This window comes from Alosa sapidissima, chromosome 19, assembly GCF_018492685.1.
Source record: "Alosa sapidissima isolate fAloSap1 chromosome 19, fAloSap1.pri, whole genome shotgun sequence".
NCBI lineage: Eukaryota > Metazoa > Chordata > Actinopteri > Clupeiformes > Clupeidae > Alosa > Alosa sapidissima.
In genome coordinates, this window is record NC_055975.1 from 29509808 (window position 1) to 29533608 (window position 23801).

At 47.5% G+C, this 23801-nt stretch overlaps 2 protein-coding genes and 1 pseudogene across 2 annotated transcripts in view; all 3 read left to right on the plus strand.

Moving 5' to 3' along the window:
* LOC121693343 (integrin beta-1-like) overlaps nt 1–1288 on the plus strand; it is a 30113-nt gene extending 28825 nt beyond the window's left edge. Inside the window, exon 16 of the mRNA XM_042072708.1 lies at nt 1–1288. This exon is cut by the window's left edge and continues 1334 nt beyond it. The gene's annotated coding sequence lies outside the window, so the exon portion shown is untranslated.
* Nucleotides 1289–6783: 5495 nt separating this feature from the next.
* LOC121693345 lies at nt 6784–21647 on the plus strand (annotated as a pseudogene).
* Nucleotides 21648–22819: 1172 nt separating this feature from the next.
* Nucleotides 22820–23801, plus strand: part of LOC121693347 — a 51144-nt gene continuing 50162 nt past the window's right edge. Inside the window, 1 exon segment of the mRNA XM_042072711.1 lies at nt 22820–23094. The gene's annotated coding sequence lies outside the window, so the exon portion shown is untranslated.

Consider the following 23801-nt stretch of genomic DNA (forward strand, 5'->3'; position numbering starts at 1 on the left):
ATAGCTAGGGTGCCTCCTGAAGTGTGCCGTGCACCATCGCCATGACTACCCACACCCATTACAGATATGGTGAGGTGGATATCAGCCCCAGACACCCAGGCTGAGATCTATAGTGTGTAAATCTTTGCCCCAGATTAAACTCTATAGTGTGTAAATCCCTGCCACAGATTAAACTCTATAGTGTGTAAATCCCTGTCACAGATTAAACTCTATAGTGTGGAAATCCCTGCCACAGATTAAAATCTATAGTGTGTAAATCCCTGCCACAGACTGAAATCTGAGAGTGTCTGCATCCCTGCCCCAGGCGACCAAATTGAAATCTAGTGTGTAAGTGTGTGTGTCGACCCTCAGGAGAGCAGTCTGTAATTAGTAGAATCGCAGTGCTTCATCGCTGTGCTGCAGTAATTTGTGTCCTGCTGGCGGTCATCAGTCAGCCAGAAGTCAGCCAGACGTCAGCCGGCTCTGATTCAGACCCTTTGAGCTGGTGGCTGCTGATGGCTCCACACTGTGCGATGCACAGCACATTGATGCTTCTCCTTCATGAATCGCATTGCTGTGTAGCGTGGAGCTCCCATCCCCTTCAACGAGACGGAGTTCTGCAGCAGGTGCACCTGGACCCAGGTGTGTACCGTGGAGAGGAGCCGTCCACACTCGTAGAGCCGTGCCGGCCCCAGGGCGGGGTGTGTCCGTGCCGGCCCCAGGGCGGGGTGTGTCCGTGCCGGCCCCAGGGCGGGGTGTGTTTAAACTACAGCATGTACTCAGGTCCCAGCCTTCTCGCTGTCCTCAAAGCCAAATAGAGCAGCCTCAAGTGCTCACGAACACCAGTTATGTTGTTCAATGTGTAGGTAGGAACTGGTCCGTCTGTCTGTCTGTCTGTCGATGGATTCATTATGCTTGCTTGTCCTTGATATTTTCCATGATGTTTTATTTTATTTTGTTATCTTGTAATTCTCCCTTTTTGAACGCGTGCCATGGTCACATAGCGTGATCAGTTATCACATTTCATCCACTGATTTCGAGATCAGTGATTTTTCAAATAGCCTAATTCAGTGTTATATGATCAAAATCAATTCCATACACACACACACATGCTCCCGCACGTGCACGCACACACACACACACACACACACACACACACACACCCCTATTCATGCACATTAAACACATGTCCATGCATTACAATCCTATGTTTTTTAAGTGCCTTTTTTGAAAAAAAAAAAAACTTCAAGTTCACATTTGCAATCCTATTGTTTTCTGAAGTTATTTATTAAAGTAAAGACCCAAACGACTTGTTTTCAGAGTCTCATTTTCCTGTGTATGTGACTGTTTATCCTTTATCTTAGCTGCCGTCTGGATCTTAGGCCTACAGTACATGACCCTGGCAAACCCCACTGACTGCCCAGCTGATACACATAAAAGCCGACATGATAAAACTACAGTGATGGTATTTTCTTTTACACAAAATGGTATATACTCCGTGAAATGTGCTTTTGGGACTCCGTCATCCATTCATCCATCTATCTGATCTGCATCATCCATGATCCCGCCATCCATTGTAATGAACTAGCTGAGCAGAGGTGAGATGAGAGCAACAGCGGCCTCTGCTGGCCATCTGGCCCCGAGCAGCGCTCTGTTTAGTGCAAAGAAACAGACTAGGCCTACATAGTAGGATATATAGTGGACAACTACATACATACAAGTGCGCTATAATGAATAACTATATGGTTAATATATAGATAGAGAGGGAGAGAGCGCGAGCGCTGAGTGAATTCGCATAGCATGCATGCATATATGGGTTATCTAGAAATGAACACATCGCTCAACGCAGAAAAATGTTCCCTGTCCAGTGACCTAACCACCACACCCGAACTCCCCGAAGGCTATTGGTGCTGCGCGATGGCCAATCAGGAGGCGGCTGTCTGCCGTGCCAAACTTATTAACCCCATCTGACCGACCGACTACCGACTCCCTCCCGCCGCTTATAAAGCCCTTATTCCGCTCTGATCCCGGGGCGTTAAGCTGCAACGGAGAAGATTTCATCCCCAGAGAAGACATGGCTGCAAATGGTCATCCCTTGTTGTCCCTGCTGTCATAAATTAATTCGGCAGTGTTGTGTTTGGCGACTCGGCTGTCAAGCGACTGTTTGTGGAGCACCAGCTGGATACCTAACGTTAAACTTACGTTATCATCTGTCTGTTGCCAATTAATTATGGACGTCTGTACCCGGTAAGTTTAAAACACACATGTACGCTTTCATACGGTGGAGTCTGGTGATTATCATTATCCTTGTCAACACTGAAAACATTAGCTAGCATTAGCTACTAGTTCAGATTCATTCCGCCACCCATCACCCGTCTATCTGCCAGTTTCGGAGTCTGTTCACTGTCCAAAACAATATTCCACAGCATACGTTTACGGACGTGAACTTGATCAGCAGGATTTGTTAGGATGTCTAATCTTGAAAGGTACTGTTTTTCTGTTATTGTATTGAAAACTTTTGCTCAGCGCCTCCTCTAGTTATCTTCACGGAAACAACTGCTCACCAGCTGACATTACAGCCACTATGTCAGCGCCCCTTTATGGCACATCAAACCAACGATGACTAACCGATTTTATATCGGCTATGCTGCTACTTTGATGTAAGATGTAAGCTCAAATCTTTGTCTTAATGACCCCGGTCCTATTTAAATATTTCCTTGCGCCCTTGACATTTTAAAACTTGGGATAAACAATGGGCTATGTTTGTTAACAGCAGACGATGTAAACCTCGGTAGGCTCACGAATTTAATGCATCAAGACTCAGAGCTTTAGTGCTTCCAAACTCTTATCTCCTTTCTCCTGGCCAGCATGTGTTTCTGTTGGACAGAGGGTGCTCAAGTGTCAGCGTCAGGTTAGACCTGCGCAGTGGCAGAATTAGACAGGCTTGGTGTTCTACTGACGGTGTTAGCAGGCATTAGACAGAACACACCCTGTAAAAATGATCAGTTGGGATTAGGACTGCCGTGTGGCAAGTTGCCTGTTAAAAATGACCACTCTGTCGGCCTACTGCTACCAAACTTCACAGCAGTGACCCAGTGTGTGTCAGGACCTGTCACTGTGGGACATTGAGGAAAAACCATGACACACACACAAATTCTTCTCCTAATGGCACGGTGATGGACATAATCATCAAGATTGAAAACCTGAGATGCATTAAGAGAATAAACCAAGTTGGTTGAGAGATTGTGAATTTGGGGAGACCAGATTGGGTCAGCTGTGGTGGTCCTGGTCAGGTGGGATTTGGGGGTCCAACTCACTGGCTACTGGAGGCAGCCAAAAATAACACACAACACAATAACATATCACCACAACACCACTCAACTGTTGCTGTCCCAATAACACCACACAGCTGTTGCTGTCCCAATAACACCACTCAACTGTTGCTGTCCCAACAACACCACACAGCTGTTGCCGTCCCAACAACACCACACAGCTGTTGCTGTCCCGTTAGTCACACAGCACGAATCTCCTAAGGCCACACAACCGTAATCTCTTCTCAGTCATCACTGTCCACTCCTCCTCCTGATGCCCACTCCTCCTATAATGCCCACTCCTCCTGATGCCCACTCCTCCTATAATGCCCACTCCTCCTGATGTCCACTCCTCCTATAATCCCCACTCCTCCTCCTGATGTCCACTCCTCCTCCTGATGCCCACTCCTCCTATAATGCCCACTCCTCCTCCTGATGCCCACTCCTCCTCCTATAATCCCCACTCCTCCTCCTGATGCCCACTCCTCCTATAATCCCCACTCCTCCTCCTGATGCCCACTCCTCCTCCTGACGCCCACTCCTCCTATAATGCCCACTCCTCCTCCTGATGCCCACTCCTCCTATAATGCCCACTCCTCCTCCTGATGCCCACTCCTCCTCCTGATGCCCACTCCTCCTATAATCCCCACTCCTCCTCCTGATGTCCACTCCTCCTCCTGATGCCCACTCCTCCTATAATGCCCACTCCTCCTCCTGATGCCCACTCCTCCTCCTATAATCCCCACTCCTCCTCCTGATGCCCACTCCTCCTATAATCCCCACTCCTCCTCCTGATGCCCACTCCTCCTCCTGACGCCCACTCCTCCTATAATGCCCACTCCTCCTCCTGATGCCCACTCCTCCTATAATGCCCACTCCTCCTCCTGATGCCCACTCCTCCTCCTGATGCCCACTCCTCCTATAATCCCCACTCCTCCTCCTGATGCCCACTCCTCCTCCTGACGCCCACTCCTCCTGATGCCCACTCCTCCTCCTGATGCCCACTCCTCCTATGATGCCCACTCCTCCTCCTGATGCCCACTCCTCCTATAATCCCCACTCCTCCTCCTGATGCCCACTCCTCCTCCTGATGCCCACTCCTCCTCCTGACGCCCACTCCTCCTCCTGATGCCCACTCCTCCTCCTGATGCCCACTCCTCCTGATGCCCACTCCTCCTCCTATAATGCCCACTCCTCCTCCTGATGCCCACTCCTCCTCCTGACGCCCACTCCTCCTCCTGATGTCCACTCCTCAGGGGAACCTGATGTGTGTGTGTGTGTGTGTGTGTGTGTGTGTGTGTGTGTGGTGTTGTATGGAAAGGGGAACCTGGTGTGTGTGTGTATGTGTTTGGTGTTGTGTGGAAATGGGAACCTGGTTTGTGTAGCAGCAGCAGCAGCCCCACCCAATCCCACCCAAGCCAGCTAGGTTAACTCACAGCCTACTTGCACATTTGAGCACAAAAGTCAAGGATCCACAAAAAACGAATTACCCCAGGTTGTAAAACGCCCATATGTTCTCAGGTTCATCAGGTGAAGGGTTAATCTGATCAAACACGGAATATTATTATGGTATTCAGCAGGTGAAGGGTTAATCTGATCATTGAATATTATTATATACCATAACTCTTCGTATCTTCAAAAAATTGTCTGATTCTGATGGTAAGTTTCCACCCATGGGCCTTAATGTACAAACTGTCACTGCCATGTTGCAGTAATCTAAATTAACTGGAAGATTACATTTAAAGAATGGTGTGAGTGCATCCAGGGTGTTTTATTCTTTCACACAAACACACAGGCATTTGTGGGTCTTTCACACACACACACACATGCATTTGTGGGTCTTTCACACAAACACACAGGCATTTGTGGGTGGTAACCAGGTACGCTATGCTGTTGCTAAGATCACATAGAAATAAGCTGGCTCAAGGGTTAGACCTAAAAGTATTTTATCATGTGTATTTGTATAATGAAAACACAGTTTTTTTTATAGCCATTCATGTGTGTTCACTTCTGGCTCCTTGGCTATCATTTTGTAACAAGCTATTTGACGTCTTTAAAAATATATCAGAGGTGCCTAATGTTGAGTAACTCCTGTCTCTATTTTTTGACGTTTAATCACTATGAAATAACAAGCAAACCAATGGTTTAATCAACCAAAACCCGTATATTGTTTTCACCTCTAAGTGGTGTGTGAAAGAATAGTCTTTATTGAACATCACATAAGGATGAGTGCATGTGTTTGGGAGTGTCATGAATGCAGTATCCAAAGTGAAGGCGTTTTAGCCAAGCTTGCAAAATAGTGCAATGCAACCCGCATCTCACAAACAGACATAGATAGATAGATAGATAGATAGATAGATAGATACTTTATTGATCCCCAGGGGAAATTCAAGGTCTCAGCAGCAGCATACATACAACACAAACACATTCTTTAACAGCAGAAAGAGTTATTAAAGTATATAATATAAAAACACAACTAAGCAGTAAGGACAGTAGAAGATAAAGAATATGCTAAATATACTAAAATACAAATTATACTAACACTTAATACAATATATAAAAATATACTAAAATACAATTTACAAAAATACAAATTATACTAACACTTAATCTAAATCAATTCTAAAAACAGTATCCACATAGTGGTGATTAATAAATCAGAGGCGCTTGCAATGACTGAGGCAGGGACTGAGCCTGTGATTCTCTGTGCATAGTAAGGTATGGTAAGGTGCTCTAAGGTGCTCTGTGTGAATGAGTGTCATGGTGGTAGTGCAATGGTGATAGTGGTCATGGTGATCGTGCAAATGAGTAAGTCAACAGTGCAACAATGCAGAAATAAAGTAAAGTAAAGTCTATATATCTATATATTTAACTATTTAAGAAAATGTATAAGTGTGGCCACAGTTCGGCTGTGGCATGGAGGAGGGGGGGGGGTTATGCATATGTGCTGATGTGCTAATATAGCACGCAAACAGTGAGGCATAAAGACAGTGGTACAAGTGGCTAGTGGACAGACAGTACCAAACATGGAGGGGGTGAAGAGGCAGACAGACTAGAAGTCTATCTCTCCTCTTCCCTTAAGTGAGGCATTGAACAGTTCAATGGGACAAAGGGAGAAAGGGACCTGCTTTGAGATTTAGATAGAAGGATCATTTGTTTATTACCAAATTAATTCATGATTTATCTAGAATTTGATTATATTACCATTCTTGTTTTTCATATTTTCCCACCAGATAAACTGCTGCTGGCAGTGTGACTGCAAACTGAAAGTCAAACTGTTCAGCTGTTATGTGAATTAATGTGATTATATGAAGTAAATTTAAACATTTTCTGATTGTTGTGTGTTTACTTAAACCTAATTGCCTAGTTTGCCAACATCGATACTTGAGGAGTAAAACAGGGACTGGCCACTACATGTTAATTTGAAATTATATTCTGCGCGCCCTCGAGCTCCTTGGAATTCACTTGTGCACGTCAATTGAGCGCGCCCCTCCTTACCTGCGAGAACGCGCAAGCGCTGTAGCCCGTGTGGGGATGGCTGTTGGTGAGCGGTGGGTTGGGCCCGGTTGACAGCAAGCGGAGCGTAGTGAGTTTTTAATGTCCGCCATGTTTGCCATGGCGTACTGAGCCACGGATAGACAGCGAAGCAACTGGGAAAATAGACCGATAGAGAGCGACCGAGATCCGGGCCTTCCCGGCTCTGTTCGCCTCGCCGTATTTTATCTATAGCCACTGGTACCACAGACTCCAGGATACCGACACAGAATTATCCATGAGAACTCAAATCAGAACAGTGTTAACGTTATATTTTAGGAGATCGGATATATTTATGCTGTATCTCGAAATATAAAAATGAGCAAATTGTCGTTTCGGGCACGGGCGCTGGATGCTTCCAAGCCACTACCCGTCTTCCGTTGCGAGGACCTACCCGACCTGCACGAATATGCTTCTATTAACCGGGCAGTGCCACAGATGCCGACGGGGATGGAAAAAGAGGAGGAATCGGTACGTTTATTAGATCAGAAACCTGCTTATACCAAGTACTGGTGTATTTTCACATTTGAAGGAGCGCCCGTCTCTTGTCTGCGCAAACAACACAAAATGGCCGCCATTCTACGTCCAGACAGACGATCAGTTATGAGCCATTTTATCGTGCGAGACAGTAATTCCATGGTTTAACCTAACAATGTCATGCCACCCTTTTGAGAGTGTTATCAAAATCCGTTTTGTTAAAGACGGTTTGCAGATGAGACCGTTTGAGAAGTACAAAAGGATCACGTGATCAAAGCTGATTCCACCATTTTGTTCTTTCCCTTGCTTGGTGGTGCAGTTTGGAAGAATTTATGCCAGAGGGCACTAGTGAGCTTCGCCGTCACAACAACTTGGTCGGAACAGAGAATGTCCGGCTCTGGTCGGAAGATGACAGATGTACCGGTACAATGGCGGTTAATTGTAGAGGTTTACAACATCACTCAACATTAAACGATTTGCCCACAAGTTATTCTCTTTTTGCTCGAAACAGAGCTGCTTGTTAGTAACGCTCATTGCAAGTATCTTGTTGCTAGTAGGCTGCTCGTTAGCATAGCCGTATCTGCTACCGTTAACGTACGTTACCTTGGCATAACGGTATCCCATGATCATGCTAGTTATTATTAGCCACACATAACTGCATCAGTCAAACAAAGTAAGTGGGTAAAGCCTGCTTTCACCAGAGACTGTTTCCACGTCCAACCTCTTATCCACAATTGAGCATTTATGCATTCAAGCTTGTTCACCACTTAGCCATTAGCTATATAATTAGCCATGTTTACTACCTGGGCCTGTTGATCTATCATTGAATTCTCATATTAGGTGTTGAATTTCATATGTTAACATATCTTGATTGAACCACACGTGATCCAAAAAATGCCAGCTAGCTAGAGCCATGCCTTGCTATGTTATAAAATAGGTTATGTTAATGTCAGGCTACATGGTTTCGAGGGTGTGAGGTAACTTTGGCTGTGCCGGGAGATACCTGTGCTTTTCACACACACATTTCCTGTAGTACACATCTTTTTTGCATTTACCAGTACTTCACACAATTCAGGCATTATTAAGTTAAATGCTCATTGGGCATGGATTTGCATCCTAGGTGTAGAATCCCTGGCAGCTATCCTCGGTCCATATGCTCATCATCCCACCAGGCTCTGTCTGTGTGACCTCTGACCTGTGTCCACTCGGCCGGTGTGCTTGCAGGTCCTGTCTGACTCCAGGCATGGGCTGGCTGTGTAGCCTAGCTCTACCAATCACCCCCATGCGTCTGTCTGCCTGCCTGTCATCATTTCTCTGGCTCCCAAGCCTGTGCTTTAGACCTACCTCTTATCACCCAGAAATCACTCAGACATCTCTAGTCTAGAATCAGCCCCCATTGACCCATGGTCATTTGTCTCTTATTACCAGTTAAATAGCACTCTCACTCCTCTCACTCTCTCCTCTCACTTTCACTCCTCTCACTCTCTCCTCTCACTTTCACTCCTCTCACACACACTTAATTCAATTCAATTCAAGAAAGCTTTATTGGCATGAAGGTTGCATGAAGATTATTGCCAAAGCTCAATTACATGTACACAGAAGAGGTAAAGAGGAAAAAAATGAAAATAAATACATACTTAACAGAATTGTGGAATTCACATATAAGAGGACATAAAAGTAAGACAACAATTCTAATAATAAGAACAAATATACAACATTGTTGGTGGTTGTGGCCTCACTGGCAGTCCCTCAGGTTGTGGCAGGCTGCTACAAATTTTGCAGCCAGAATGACCACATCCTCATTCTCTCCGAGGATGTAAGGCAATTTAGCCTCATTTGTCCAGGTTTGGAATTCAGGGAGGGTTGAATTTAATTTATTGAAAAATAATGTCTGTGTTTCCTCATATTTTGGGCATTCTGTTAAGAAGTGGAGCTCTGTCTCCACAGCCCCCAAGCTGCAGTGTGAGCATAGCCTCACACTCACTCCTCACACTCTCTCCTCTCACTCCTCTCTCACTCTCTCCTCTCACACTCACTCCTCACACTCTCCTCTCACACTCTCTCCTCTCACTCTCACACTCACTCTCCACTCTCTCTCCTCTCACTCTCACTCCTCACACTCTCTCCTCTCACTCCTCTCACACTCTCTCTCTCTCTCTCCTCTCACTCTCTCACTCTCACACTACTTTCCCAGACAATCACATTGTATTTATCCCATTGGCTGATATGGAGCGGTAGGCTACCTCTCCGCTACTGTTTTTGCTGTCCAGCCCGATGTAAAGTGGTGTAGTGTTGTAGTGTAGTGCTGTAGTATAGTGCTGCACTGCTGTCTAGCCCGATGTGAAGTGGTGTAGTGTTGTAGTATAGTGCTGCACTGCTGTCCAGCCCGATGTGTAGTGTTGTAGTGTGGTGCTGTAGTATAGAGTGGTGAAGTCCCGCCCCTTCTACTTCCGGTCCATGGGACCTATCTTTCAAAAAATTATGAACGGGAGTTAATGGAGAGATAACAATTATTTTTTGGTCCAGTTTGAATTGTGCCACAAATTTCACATATGATGTGTGTGAATTTAAAAAATAATTTTTCACGTCAAGAAAGTACTGTTGTTCGATAGACTTCAAAAGTTATGTTGGTTTTGTGCGAATCCACTCAGTGGACTACATCTCTCGTCTCGAACGATGTACGTCACCAACGTAATGAAACGATAAGAGCTGTTATGCTAGTTAACGGTTGCATCTTGCTGCCTGCTATGTCACTTAACAGTATGTAATGTACAGTCTATGGACGAATACAACTTACCTGATGTGTTTAATCCTCTGACTCATGGTATTTTCTTCGGCAAGGAAAGCCCAATTAAGACCTGTTGCTGGTATGCTTGTACAATCTAGTGTGGCTGTGAATGAGCTAACGTCATTAGCGCGACTGATGGGTTTGTAGTCGTTGGAATTACGATCTTTCACAATGTTGTAATTCAATAGTTACGAAACAAACTGCAAATGTCTTTACATGAAAAATTGTCTTTAAAATTGACAAACATCATATGGGTAATTCAAGGCACAAGTCAACCGGGACCAGAAAATAATTTCTTTTTCGCCATAGACCACTCTATTGTGCTGCACTGCTGTCCAGCCCGATGTGAAGCGGTACAGTGCTGTAGTGTAGTGCTGTAGTATAGCGCTGCACTGCTGTCCAGCCCGATGTGAAGCGGTACAGTGCTGTAGTGTAGTGCTGTAGTATAGCGCTGCACTGCTGTCCAGCCCGATGTGAAGCGGTACAGTGCTGTAGTGTAGTGCTGTAGTGTAGTGCTGTAGTATAGCGCTGCACTGCTGTCCAGCCCGATGTGCTGTAGTATGGTGCTGTAGTATAGCGCTGCACTGCTGTCTAGCCCGATGTGCTGTAGTGTAGTGCTGTAGTATGGTGCTGTAGTATGGTGCTGTAGTGTAGTGTAGTGTAGTGCTGTCCAGCCCGATGTGCTGTAGTATGGTGCTGTAGTATGGTGCTGTAGTGTAGTGCTGTAGTATGGTGCTGTAGTGTAGTGCTGTAGTATGGTGCTGTAGTGTAGTGCTGTAGTGTAGTGCTGTAGTATGGTGCTGTAGTGTAGTGCTGTAGTATGGTGCTGTAGTGTAGTGCTGTAGTATGGTGCTGTAGTGTAGTGCTGTAGTATGGTGCTGTAGTATGGTGCTGTAGTGTAGTGCTGTAGTATGGTGCTGTAGTGTAGTGCTGTAGTATGGTGCTGTAGTATGGTGCTGTAGTGTAGTGCTGTAGTATGGTGCTGTAGTGTAGTGCTGTAGTATGGTGCTGTAGTATGGTGCTGTAGTGTAGTGCTGTAGTATGGTGCTGTAGTGTAGTGCTGTAGTATGGTGCTGTAGTGTAGTGCTGTAGTATGGTGCTGTAGTATGGTGCTGTAGTGTAGTGCTGCAGTATGGTGCTGTAGTGTAGTGCTGTAGTATGGTGCTGTAGTGTGGTGCTGTAGTATGGTGCTGTAGTGTAGTGCTGTAGTATGGTGCTGTAGTATGGTGCTGTAGTGTAGTGCTGTAGTATGGTGCTGTAGTGTAGTGCTGTAGTATGGTGCTGTAGTGTGGTGCTGTAGTATGGTGCTGTAGTGTAGTGCTGTAGTATGGTGCTGTAGTGTGGTGCTGTAGTGTGGTGCTGTAGTGTAGTGCTGCAGTATAGTGCTGTAGTGTAGTGCTGTAGTGTGGTGCTGTAGTGTGGTGCTGTAGTGTAGTGCTGTAGTATGGTGCTGTAGTATGGTGCTGTAGTATGGTGCTGCACTGAGCTCCCCCTGTGTGCTGGCCTCCGTGTCCCAGGTGGTCCACACAGGTCGCCAGAGGACCTTAGGGTGCTCCCTCCTCTGCATGTGGGCAAGCCCCTACCCCCTCACCCGGTAGGGCACCCAGATGGGCACAAGATGTTGGGGAGATGGCATCAGAACACGTATGCAGGCCCAGAAGAGAATAGAGCTGCGTTTTGCAATAGCAAAATGAAAACACAAAACTGTATGTGAGCGAGTAAGACAAACTACAGTATGTGTTGACCACATGTGCCAATCAAACTGAACCCTCTTATTTCTGCTAGTGCACACACAGAACTTATGATAGACACGTCGCTGTGTTAGGCCAAGGTCTCTCTCTCTCTCTCTCTCTCTCATGCAGCACGTCGCTGTGGTAGGCCATGGTCTCTCTCTCTGTATCTCTCTCTCACACACAAACACCCCAATAATCCATTGTGTGTGTGTGTTTCAGGAGCACCATCTCCAGAGGGCCATCTCTGCGCAGCAGGTATTCGGGGAGAAGAAGGACACCATGGTCATCCCGGTGCCCGAGGCCGAGAGCGACATCGGCTACTACGACTCTCTGTACGCGGGCGAGTTCCGCATGCCCAAACAGCTCATCCACATCCAGCGTGAGTACTGACTGGGCACGTGTGTTGTGGTGGGCACTGACTGGGCATGTGTGTTATGTGGGCACTGACTGGGCACGTGTGGTGGGCACTGACTGGGCACGTGTGTTGTGGTGGGCACTGACTGGGCATGTGTGTTATGTGGGCACTGACTGGGCACGTGTGTTGTGGTGGGCACTGACTGGGCACGTGTGTTGTGGTGGACACTGACTGGGCATGTGTGTTGTGGTGGGCACTGACTGGGCATGTGTGTTATGTCTCGGCATTTAGTTAGGAGCCTGAACAGCCAGGTTATGATCTGGACAGAGAGAGAGAGAGAGAGAGAGAGAGTGTGTGTGTGTGTTACAGGCAGCAGTTTGGAGCCAGAGCACCCAGACTATGACCTGGACGAGGAGTGTGTGTGTGTGTGTGTGTGTGTGTATTGCTGCCTTCAGTTTGGAGCCAGAGCACCCAGACTATGACCTGGACGAGGAGTGTGTGTGTAATATGTGTGTGTGTGTGTGTGTGTGTGTATTGCAGCCTTCAGTTTGGAGCCAGAGCACCCAGACTATGACCTGGACGGTGATGACGAGGCGTGTCTGCTGCAGGTGCAGAAGAGGCTGCAGGTTGGAGCGCTGCAGTTTGAGGACATGATGGAGAAACTGGAGAAGGGCAGTGGACAGCAGGTGTGTGTGTGTCTATTGTGTGTCTAGTGTGTGTCTAGTGTGTGTCTAGTGTGTGTCTAGTGTGTGTCTGTGTGTGTGCGTCTGTGTGTGTAGCTGGTGCCTGACTTGAAGCTCTATTGTGTGGGTGTGTGTCACATTTAACTCTACTGGCTTCTGTGACTAACTGTGTGTGTGTGTGTGTGTGTGTGTAGCTGGTGACTCTACAGGAAGCCAGGCTCCTGCTGAAAGAGGACGATGAACTCATCCAGGAAGTGTTTGAGTACTGGAGCAGGAAAAGGCGGAGCTGCAAGAAGCCTTCTCTCATCCCATTGGTCAAGCAGGAGAAGAGGGACGGGTCCAGCACCAGCGACCCGTACGTGGCCTTCAGACGCCGCACCGAGAAGATGCAGACACGCAAGGTGACCACCAAAGCGCTACTTTTAAGCTTGTATGCGTTGTGGTTTTCGGGTGAAATTACCTTTTGAATGGGAATCCTATAGGGCCACTACTTTTTTGATTGCGCCAAAATCGCTATTTTTCAAACACTAAGAAGGCTCGACACAACATGAAACTTTGATCGAAGTATCATCAGTGTCTCTACACATGAACTCGAGCATTGAGAACATTGTTGGTGTACACAGAGTTTACTGAAAGAAAGCATTTGAACAACTCACTTGTTTTTTTTGCTCGTTGCATCTTGCTATCTTGCAAGGAGTGAGTTGTCCAAAATCTTTTCTTTTTGGTAAACTATGTGTACACGAACAATGTTCTCAATGCTCGAGTTCATGTGTAGAGACACTAATGATGCTTCGATCAAAATTTCATGTTATGTCGAGCCTTCTTAGTGTTTGAAAAATAGCGATTTTGACACGACCATGTAGCCTACTAAACTACAGTTTGACTCGGGCACGTTAGTATTTCAAGTGACAAAATTAAGATTGAAATTTAGCTGACGATATAACATCCTACTCGAATCTGACTTTGTTCGTGACACTTCTGTTAATAGGCTAAACTAGAAAGAGCTTAATAACTCGCACCAACCTTATTTGCGCCTTTTCACATTTGCTCAAAGATTTCATAAGTATTTAAGCCCTTTTCGCTCCCTACGTTGGTGTATTCCAAGCGGTCTGCTTCGGGGGCGGGGACGTAGGAATTGAAACACCGTGCCTGGGTAACGTAATCGCTCTCAGGGACGCCCTCTGTTCGCTGGTTGGTTCGGCTGCCCAACCTCCGAAGTAAACGAGGGCGAATCAACCTATTCCAGACGGAGTACTGTAGGGAAAAGAAATCGAGCGGAAGTACGTAGACAGGCAAAGGCCAGGCTAACTAAATATACCACAACAATGAAAACCTTACTGGTGCGAACCATAGAATCACGTTGTGAATGCAGCATAAAAACTACACCTCCCATCAACGTTGGAGCAGTTTCACGTTGCTTAACCTTAAGTTTGTCACTCACTAGTCGCTTCTATCAAATTCAAGGGTGTGTGGAAAAAGCGGAAAGTTAGACTAGCCAGCCAGCCAGCCAAGATGCAAAGTACAACTCATTTCTTCAATCCACCAAATTCAGAGGAAAAATGTAAATGTACCAACAACGAAAAAAGATATAGGAGGAACAGGATGAGATTCTGAGAATGCAGTGTGAGAAGGAAAAGTAATGTGCCATTTAGCCCAGTTGACGGTTATGCTATGCAATATGCAAAATGTAACTAGCGAACAGGGACAAAAGTAGCCTCCCGTAATACTGCGTTTAGAACACTACTGACAACGAATACAAGCTTAAGTGCAAAACAAAAGTAAAATTTGCCTACTGCCCCCATCAATGCAGATATTTCAAATAAATATTAATATCCTTGATTAGGCTATGTTGGGTTTTGTGGAAGAGAAAATGGACTGTTTTAGTAGTAGTATTAGGCAGTATGCAGTCAGATATGGCACCACGGACATTGGGCATATTGGGATTTGCTACAGATGGTTTCACAAATAAATTACATACAAAGTAGGCACTGGTATTCTTTAAAATCTTTGTTTTCTGTAAATGTATAATCAAGTATATATTTTTGGGCTTTTATGCCTTTAATGCGACAGGATAGTGGAGAAAAACAGGAAGTGAGTGGGAGAGAGAGTCGGGGGTGCGATCCGGAAAGGACCACGGGGCGGGAATCGAACCCGGGTCACTAGTGTACGTTGCAGGTGCCCCAGCCAGTTTCGCCACGGCCGTTGTCGGTCGTTGTTAATCTTTGCAATTGGTGCACTGGCATGTTGGCTGCAGTATAATGTTACATTATGTGTACATTGTTAAGTGCAGAACTGACTGTGCGATCAGATTTGTGTCTGTGCTCCTAAATGTTTTCACTTGGGCACACAAGTGCTCCTGGAAAACCAAATGTTAGTGTAGAGCCCTGCCTTCAGACACCGCCCCAAGAAGATGCGCATGCACAGACTGAACTCCGCGCGCGCACACACACACACACACTGATGCTGCACGGCAAGGTGTGTCTGTGAACTATGAAAACAACGAGGTGTCATATCAGAAGATGTTGAAGCTGAGGAGAGACCTGCATTGTAATGTTCTGTGTGTGTGTGTGTGTGTGTGTGTGTAGAACCGTAAGAATGACGAGGTGTCGTATGAGAAGATGCTGAAGCTGAGGAGAGACCTGCATTGTAATGTTCTGTGTGTGTGTGTGTGTGTGTGTGTGTGTGTAGAACCGTAAGAATGACGAGGTGTCGTATGAGAAGATGCTGAAGCTGAGGAGAGACCTGCATTGTAATGTTCTGTGTGTGTGTGTGTGTGTGTAGAACCGTAAGAATGACGAGGTGTCGTATGAGAAGATGCTGAAGCTGAGGAGAGACCTGCATTGTAATGTTCTGTGTGTGTGTGTGTAGAACCGTAAGAATGACGAGGTGTCGTATGAGAAGATGCTGAAGCTGAGGAGAGACCTGAGTCGTGCCGTGTCCATCCTGGAGATGATTAAGAGGCGCGAGGGCAACAAGAGAGACCTGCTGCAGCTCACTCTGGAGATCGTAGAGAAGAGGTACACACACACACACACACACACACACACACACACACACACACACACACACACACACACACACACACACACACACACACTGCTGCTGCATATATATACTCTGTCATGTTTATTGCAGCTGTGAATGGTGTGTTCGTCTCTTGGTTATATATTGTCATTGTGTATTTACATTACTAGAGTGACTCGTACAAACAGAACCACATTTCTTGTCACTGTGAACATGTGGCGGATTAAACCTTATTTGTGTGTGTGTGTGTGTGTAGGAGTGGGATGACTGATTTTGGAGGAGACATCATGGCTGAAGCGGAGGCCCAGAGAGCGCAGATGAAGCCGGTCTACACACTCCCCCTGCTCCCCCTGACCAACACCACACAACACCGAGACTACAGGAGCAAGGTACACACACACACACACTCCCCCTGCTCCCCCTGACCAACACCACACAACACCGAGACTACAGGAGCAAGGTACACACACACACACACTCCCCCTGCTCCCCCTGACCAACACCACACAACACCGAGACTACAGGAGCAAGGTACACACACACACACACACTCCCTCTGCTCCCACTGACCAATACCACACAACACCGAGACTACAGGAGCAAGGTACACACACACACACACTCCCTCTGCTCCCACTGACCAATACCACACAACACCGAGACTACAGGAGCAAGGTACACACACACAGACGCTCCCCCTGACCAACACCGAGACTACAGGAGCAAGGTACACACACACAGACACACACACACACACTCCCCCCCCCCCCCCCCCCCCCCCCCCAAGGTGGAAGTTGTTGTCATTGCAGCTCCTCCCCTCTCTCTCTCGCCCTATCAGGAGAAGGTGGAAGTTGTCCGTCAGAAGCGGAAATATGAGAAGAAGAAGCAGAAGGTTCTACCAGGCCCTGCCCAGCACCCAGGCCCCGCCCTCTTCAACGCAAAAGACTTAAACCAGTATGACTTCCCCAGCTCAGACGATGAGCAGGTACGTGCGCACACACACACACACACACACACACACACACACACACACACACACGACTTCCCCAGCTCAGACGATGAGCCCTACTCTCAGGTACGCAAGCATACACACACACATAAGACTATGATATCCCATACTGACCTGTTTCTTGCTTTTCTCTCTCTCTCTCTCTCTCTCTCTCTCTCTCTCTCTCTCTCTCTCTCTCTCTCTCTCTCTCTCTCTAGATATTCTCTGGTTCTTCAGAGGCGGAAGAGGAGAATGATCCTGATGGTGTGTTTGCATTCCGACGGCGAGCGGGCTGTCAGTATCACACTGTGAGTAACACACACACAGGCACACTTAACTCTTGTATACATGCATACATACATCTTCTATAGCCATGGCGAGTGGTTTAGCAGATCACTTGCGGTGGCTCTTCCCCCCCCCCCCCCCCCCCCCCCCCCCCCCAAATGAAATATAACACCAACAAAATAACCGTTGTTACGCTGAAATGTGATGATGCTGAATATCTCCACCTCCTCTCTCTCAGCCTCTCCCTCGATTGGGTGGCTGGCCGTGGGCGGGTGCTAGTGAAGGGGGGCGGGGCCAGCCTCGTTACCCGCTATTCCCTCACCACTCTCACATCACCGCGGCGATGCCTCGGGTTGGCACGACGACGCATGGGTCGAGGCGGTCGGTAAGTGGCACCGATGATGATGATTTTTAGATGTATAATAAAATGATATTTATGTTAATGTTAAAGAGCTGAAGATGACTGACGAGAGTTTCGATGCCTTCTCAGGGTTCTGCTGGACCGAGCATGCTCGGATTGGGATGCTGTCCTGCAAGGCCTGGAGTCGCACACACACACGGCCACACACACACCGACACAGCCCCCCACACACACACACACACAGACAGACACACACACACAGGGGATCTCACAAACAGACCCTCGCTCTCAGGCCCCAGCATGCGCACACACACGATCTCCCACCTACTCTCGTGCACACATACACACACACTCACACACACAATCTCCCACCTCCTCTCGCGCACACACACACACACAATCTCCCACCTCCTCTCTGCGGCAGCTGCTGCTGGACATCCAGTCCTGTCGCCAGAGACACTTCAGGGCCCGCCCCCCGCCAACAGCTCCACGGCAACCGCCCTTCGCCCTCAGTCGATTGGCCAATGGCCTGGGGGCTCAGGCAGGGGGAGGCTCCCGGACCAGCGTGCCCCGTCCTGCACCAGGTATGTGTGTGTGTGTGTGTGTGTGTGTCTACGATTTCTATCTTTTGATCGTTTTCTTTTGTGCACTTCCCACCGCCCCACGCAGCCGCTCATAACTTGCAGCTAAGAATAGCCGTCTCATAACTTGCTACATGGTTTAAAATAGCCGCCTCATAACTTGCAGCTAAGAATAGCCGTCTCATAACTTGCTACAGGGTTTAAAATAGCCGTCTCATAACTTGCTACAGGGTTTAAAATAGGCACCCACTGGCCTCGCCAAATGCGAGTAAATTAGCCCCCATTTTGAAATGATTTGAATGACCCTCACTGTCTACTGTCACAAGCAAATCCTGGTGCTGCACACGTTTTGCTTTTTTTCCCCCGTGGAGAACAGCTGTGATGGAGCAAGCAAGCATGCTGGTCACCAGTATTGTCACTGAAGTAATAAATAACATCTGGTATTTTAGTGGAATTGTTGTCATCTCATAGTACGCTAAGCTACAGGTTATGAACATGGGGTCATCTCATAGTACGCTAAGCTACAGGTTATGAACATGGGGTCATCTCATAGTACGCTAAGCTACAGGTTATGAACATGGGGTCATCTCAGTACGCTAAGCTACACGTTAAGAACATGTCATCTCATAGTACGTTAAGCTACAGGTTATGAACATGGGGTCATCTCATAGTACGCTAAGCTACAGGTTAAGAACATGGGGTCATCTCATAGTACGCTAAGCTACACGTTAAGAACATGTTGTCATCTCATAGTAGTAGGCTATTTATGCATAGCAGTAGGCTATTTCACTAAATTGGAAGTAAACTGTACGTTGTGCAATTACTTCTATTGGGGGGTTCTTCGTGTTTATCCCCTTAGTTATGCATTTTTTGGACTTTGTGATTTGTATTACTGACGGTCTCTCTCTCTCTCCTCTCTCTCCCCCCCTCTCTCTCTACCCCCCCTCTCTCTACCTCTCTCTCTCTCTCTCACACCCTCTCTCCCCCCCCCTCTCTCTCTCTCCCCCTCTCCCTCCCCCCCTCTCTCTCGCGCTCTCTCTCTCTCTCACCCTCTCCCCCCCCCCCCCCTCTCTCTCTCTCACCCTCCCCCCCCCCCCCCCTCTCTCTCTCTCTCCCCCTCTCCCTCCCCCCCTCTCTCTCGCTCCCTCCCCCCCTCTCTCTCTCTCTCTCTCTCTCTCTCTCTCTAGTGATTACGGAGGAGCAGTACCAGCAGCATCAGGAGGAGCTGGCGTTGCTGCAGCGTTCTCTTCTGGCCCAGCAGGCGGCTGGCCTTCCTGCCCCCCCCGGCCCCCCCCTCCCCCCGCACGCTGGACTCTGCCAGCGCCCAGTTCGCCGCCTCCGCACTGCTGTCCGCCCAACAGCTGGGGGCGCTCAAGAGCAGAGAGGACGCAGCTGGAGCCGCCGCCGCCCCCAACGGCCTCGTAGCCTCCTCAGGTAACACACGTGTGTGTGTGTCTCATGACCCGTGTGTGTGTGTTTGTGTGTGTGTCATGATGACCCATGTGTGTCAGACTGCTGTTTGTGTGGACTCAAGTCTCGTGGTCTCGCCAGACTGAAGCTACGATTTTGCAGTCTTGGGACTTACTTGTTACTTGCCAATCACCGACTCTGTCCCACCTCTGCTAGCTCTAATGGGACTGTGTGTGTGTGTGTCCAGGTGTGCATAAGGGCTTGCATCACACCACCACCCCCCCCCTCGGCGCTGGCTCCCACCCCGCCAGTGCACACGAACAACGGCACGCCGCATCTCCACGGCAACGCTGGAAGCCCCTCCCCGGCCCAGGCGCTGGTGGGTGTGGCACTCACCGGTCACCTGACACGCCCCCTCGCTGTGCCCGCCTCCGCACTCAAACTGGCTGCCAGCCGCCAGCTGCCCCGCGTCGCCACGACAACGGCTGCCATGGAGCTTGACCCCAGGTGAGTAGAGATGAAGGGATAGAGATGAAGGGATTGTGAATGATCTGAATGGATTGTGTTTTAACCATTAATTATTTGTTGTGTGTGTGTTTCAGGGAAAACCACGATCAAGACAAACCAGCACTCAACAGCCGAACAGACAGTACAGTGGCCATGGAGGTTACGTAGGCCTCCTGAAGAGACTCAAATACTCACACACACACACTCATTCTCTCACACACACACACACAAACACTCATTCTCTCACACACACACACACTCTCTGGCCGCCTCTGGGTCAGGGTAACCCCTCCTGGTGCTGTGCATCGTAGCAACGCCATGTTTCCATGGCAACTATCGGGACTTGACTGCAATGCTCCTGTGTCATGCTCTTGTTTTTTTATGGTGTGTGTGTGTGTGTGTGTGTGAGGCCCATCCTGCACCCGTGTGTATATAACATTACTTGAACACACTTGTCTGTTAGTTTATTTGTGATATTTTGCACTTGGGGGATCAGGGAGAGTATTAATGTGTAACTGTGTGTATGTGGGTGCTCTTGTATGACTGTGTGTGTGTGTGTTACTGCAGAGCCTGCTGTGTTATATATTTATTGTGTCGTGTTTACAGAAGCCTTTTCCTGTGTGTGTGTTTGTGTGTGTGTGTAAGATTTACTGAGCCAAACCGTAATTATTCATCTCTCCCTTTATGTTCTCCCCCTCTCTTCCTCTCTATCCCTCTCTTCCTCTCTATCCCCCTCTTCCTCTCTCTATCCCTCTCTTCCTCTCTCTATCCCTCTCTTTCTCTTCTCCCCCTCTCTTCCTCTCTCTTCCTCTCTATCCCTCTCTTCCTCTCTCTCCCTCTTTCCTGTTTCTCACCTGCTCTCCCTATATACCATCATCCCCCCACACACACACACACACACACACACACACACACACACACACACACACACACACACACCCCTCCCTCCATCATCTCCCTCATCGTCTCTACGGTCGTTGCCCCCCTCCCCTGCATCTCATACGCTCCCATTGGCTGATAACTTGAGTGAGTGGAGTTCACGGCTGCTCCTGACCAATCGCAGTGCTTGTGATGCGGAGCGGTGTTTGCAACGGATACGCTAAAGGGAGGACTGCAGCAGCCATTCACTTCCTGCTACCCTGCTCCGCACCACCGCCTCACTTCCTGCTACCGTGCTCCACACCCACCGCCTCACTTCCTGCTACCCTGCTCCACACCACCGCCTCACTTCCTGCTACCGTGCTCCACACCACCGCCTCACTTCCTGCTACCCTGCTCCGCACCACCCGCCTCACTTCCTGCTACCCTGCTCCGCACCACCGCCTCACTTCCTGCTCCGCACCACCGCCTCACTTCCTGCTACCCTGCGCCGCACCATCGCCTCACTTCCTTGGCAACGATGCAGGATTCCCATGATCCTCCTCTGCATGAACTCTGACCTTTCCTTGAGAGGGGCGGGGAGAGGGTGAGCTGTTCTCTTCTGTGAAGAGCCTGAAAGCTTGTGTGTGTGTGTGTGTGTGTGTGTGTGTGTGTGTGTGTGTGTGGTTTTGTAGTCCCACCTGAAAGACAGAATGAGAAGTGGAGGAGGTGGAGTCCTCTCTGATGAATAAACCTGGGCATTCATGACCTCACTACGGCTCTGTGTCTCTGTCTCTGTCTGTCTGTGTGTGTGTGCGAGAGAGAGCGAGAAGAGGGAGAAACGGAGATGCCAGAGTAACTGAGAGACCTTGGCCTTCATTCATAACCCCTGCGTGCATGCTAATCAGAATGAGTCTGGTACCCTGCCATCTGGATATGATTATGGTGCATCCTGGCTCCTGATGCGGGGGGAAAGAGATGCCTCTGCACGCAGTAAGACAGATGTAACTAATCAGAGCAATGAAAAAAACATCCTTTTCATCAAATGCCTTAACTGCTGTTTTTGGAGGGGGGGGGGGGGGGGGGGGCGCTGGCTTATTTTGATAAATTTTGCTATTTTTAGTGAGGTTCCGTTCCATTAGTGTGGTTTACGTGAATCCCAGCTTGGTAAATGGAAATTTATGCCACAGTACAGTTAAGTTTAGATTCCACCCTTAAATATTGCAATTTTCTACCGCCAGGGGGCAGTGTTGATCGCATCTCCGCGATGAGATGGGCATTCGCAAGCCAAGCAGTAGCAGAGGAACAGGCACTCTTCAGACTTATAACCGCCTCTATATATTTTTTTTTTTTCTGGTGACTCCATTATCTAATCTTTTGATAAATTCTGTCGTGTTTTTAGTAAATAAATTAGATATTGCACCTGTTGGGGGGTTTATGAAGCCTTTCAGCACTAAAATTGGTCCCTATAGCTCAAAACTCATTTGGCACGAGAAATTCCACCATGTATGGATACTAGGGTCTTCCCTCTTTCTTATAGCCCAATGCCCCCCAGCCCCCCCCAAGCAATTCCATCGTAAAAAATGGGCGTTTTTTTTTTTTTCTTCTTTTTTTCAATTTCAAAGTCCATCGCCTATATTGCAGATTGAAGCTTGTCTGCACTAAAATTGGTCCCTATCGCTCAAAGCTCAATTGAACTAAATTTGGCGTGAGAATTTTCACCACATATGCATAGGCCTACTACAGTCTCTCTTCATTCAACACACATGACAAATTCCATCGGAGAAAATGGGCATTCATTTCGAATGAAAAGTCATTCCTGTTTTGGCTTTAATTTCAGCACTGAATTTGGTCCCTCTGAACGAAGTTGGCGTAGGAAGTATTTCGATACTAGACCTCCTCTTTGTTATGACACCACCCATGAAAACATCCATGAGAGAAAATGGCTGAAAATGCCAATGTAGCCTAAAAGTCCATAACCTGTATTTTTGCCATAATTTCAGCACCTATAGGCCTACTGGTTCCTATCGGTCAAAACCAAAATTATAACTCAGACGGGCTGGTTGGAACCTTTTACAGTCTATGGTTGGAACAGGGGCAGGTTAGAACATATTCAGGCTACTAGGGGGAGCTGCAACAAAATTCCAACACTAAACTGACGGCCTTCTTGAGTAGAGTAAAGTCACGATGTAACAGGTCTCCAGGTCATTAATCCTTTAGGTGAGTAGGCTACATTTTTTTAATTTTGTAGTGTCAAAACTTTAATATCCACCTCCCACTAAATAGAAGGGTAATAATAGGGATATAGAAAATGTATTCATTATAATTGATTGTTAGGCTAGGGGACTCAGCTAATTTAAAGTGAAAATGACATTTGAAAACCTGAGGTGACTGATGTTAGCAGGCTTACAGCATGTGTGCAAAAAAGTGTGTCCTAATGTGAGTGAGGAAGGTTGGCACACTGTTTTTGGGCTTGGTTGGCATATTCCCTATGGCTATTTTGTGACATCTATAAACTGTAGACGATTTTACGAATAAAAACATCATCGATCTATTTAACATAGTCCTAGTCCCAGTAACCAACTCTGATGAAGATGTAATACATCGAAACGTAGTCACTGCTACGTTAAAAATAAAACATAGTATAAATTAAAGACATCTGTGGTGCACCGGTTTTCTTTTCACTCTACACTTTCTTGTCCTGCCCTGGTTACAACGGAATGTTGGTTTACAGAAGCGCGGAGAACCTCCTCTTATTTTATTGTAATTACTGAACATAGTTTTACATTTTACTTTTTAAACATTTGAAGTAAAAAGAAATAATCGGTAAGGACCAAATTTGTCTTGACAGTGGGTCATACTAAAGAAAACACACCCAGGAAAGACATCAGCAATATTTTAGCCTACCACTTAAAATACGCATGCCT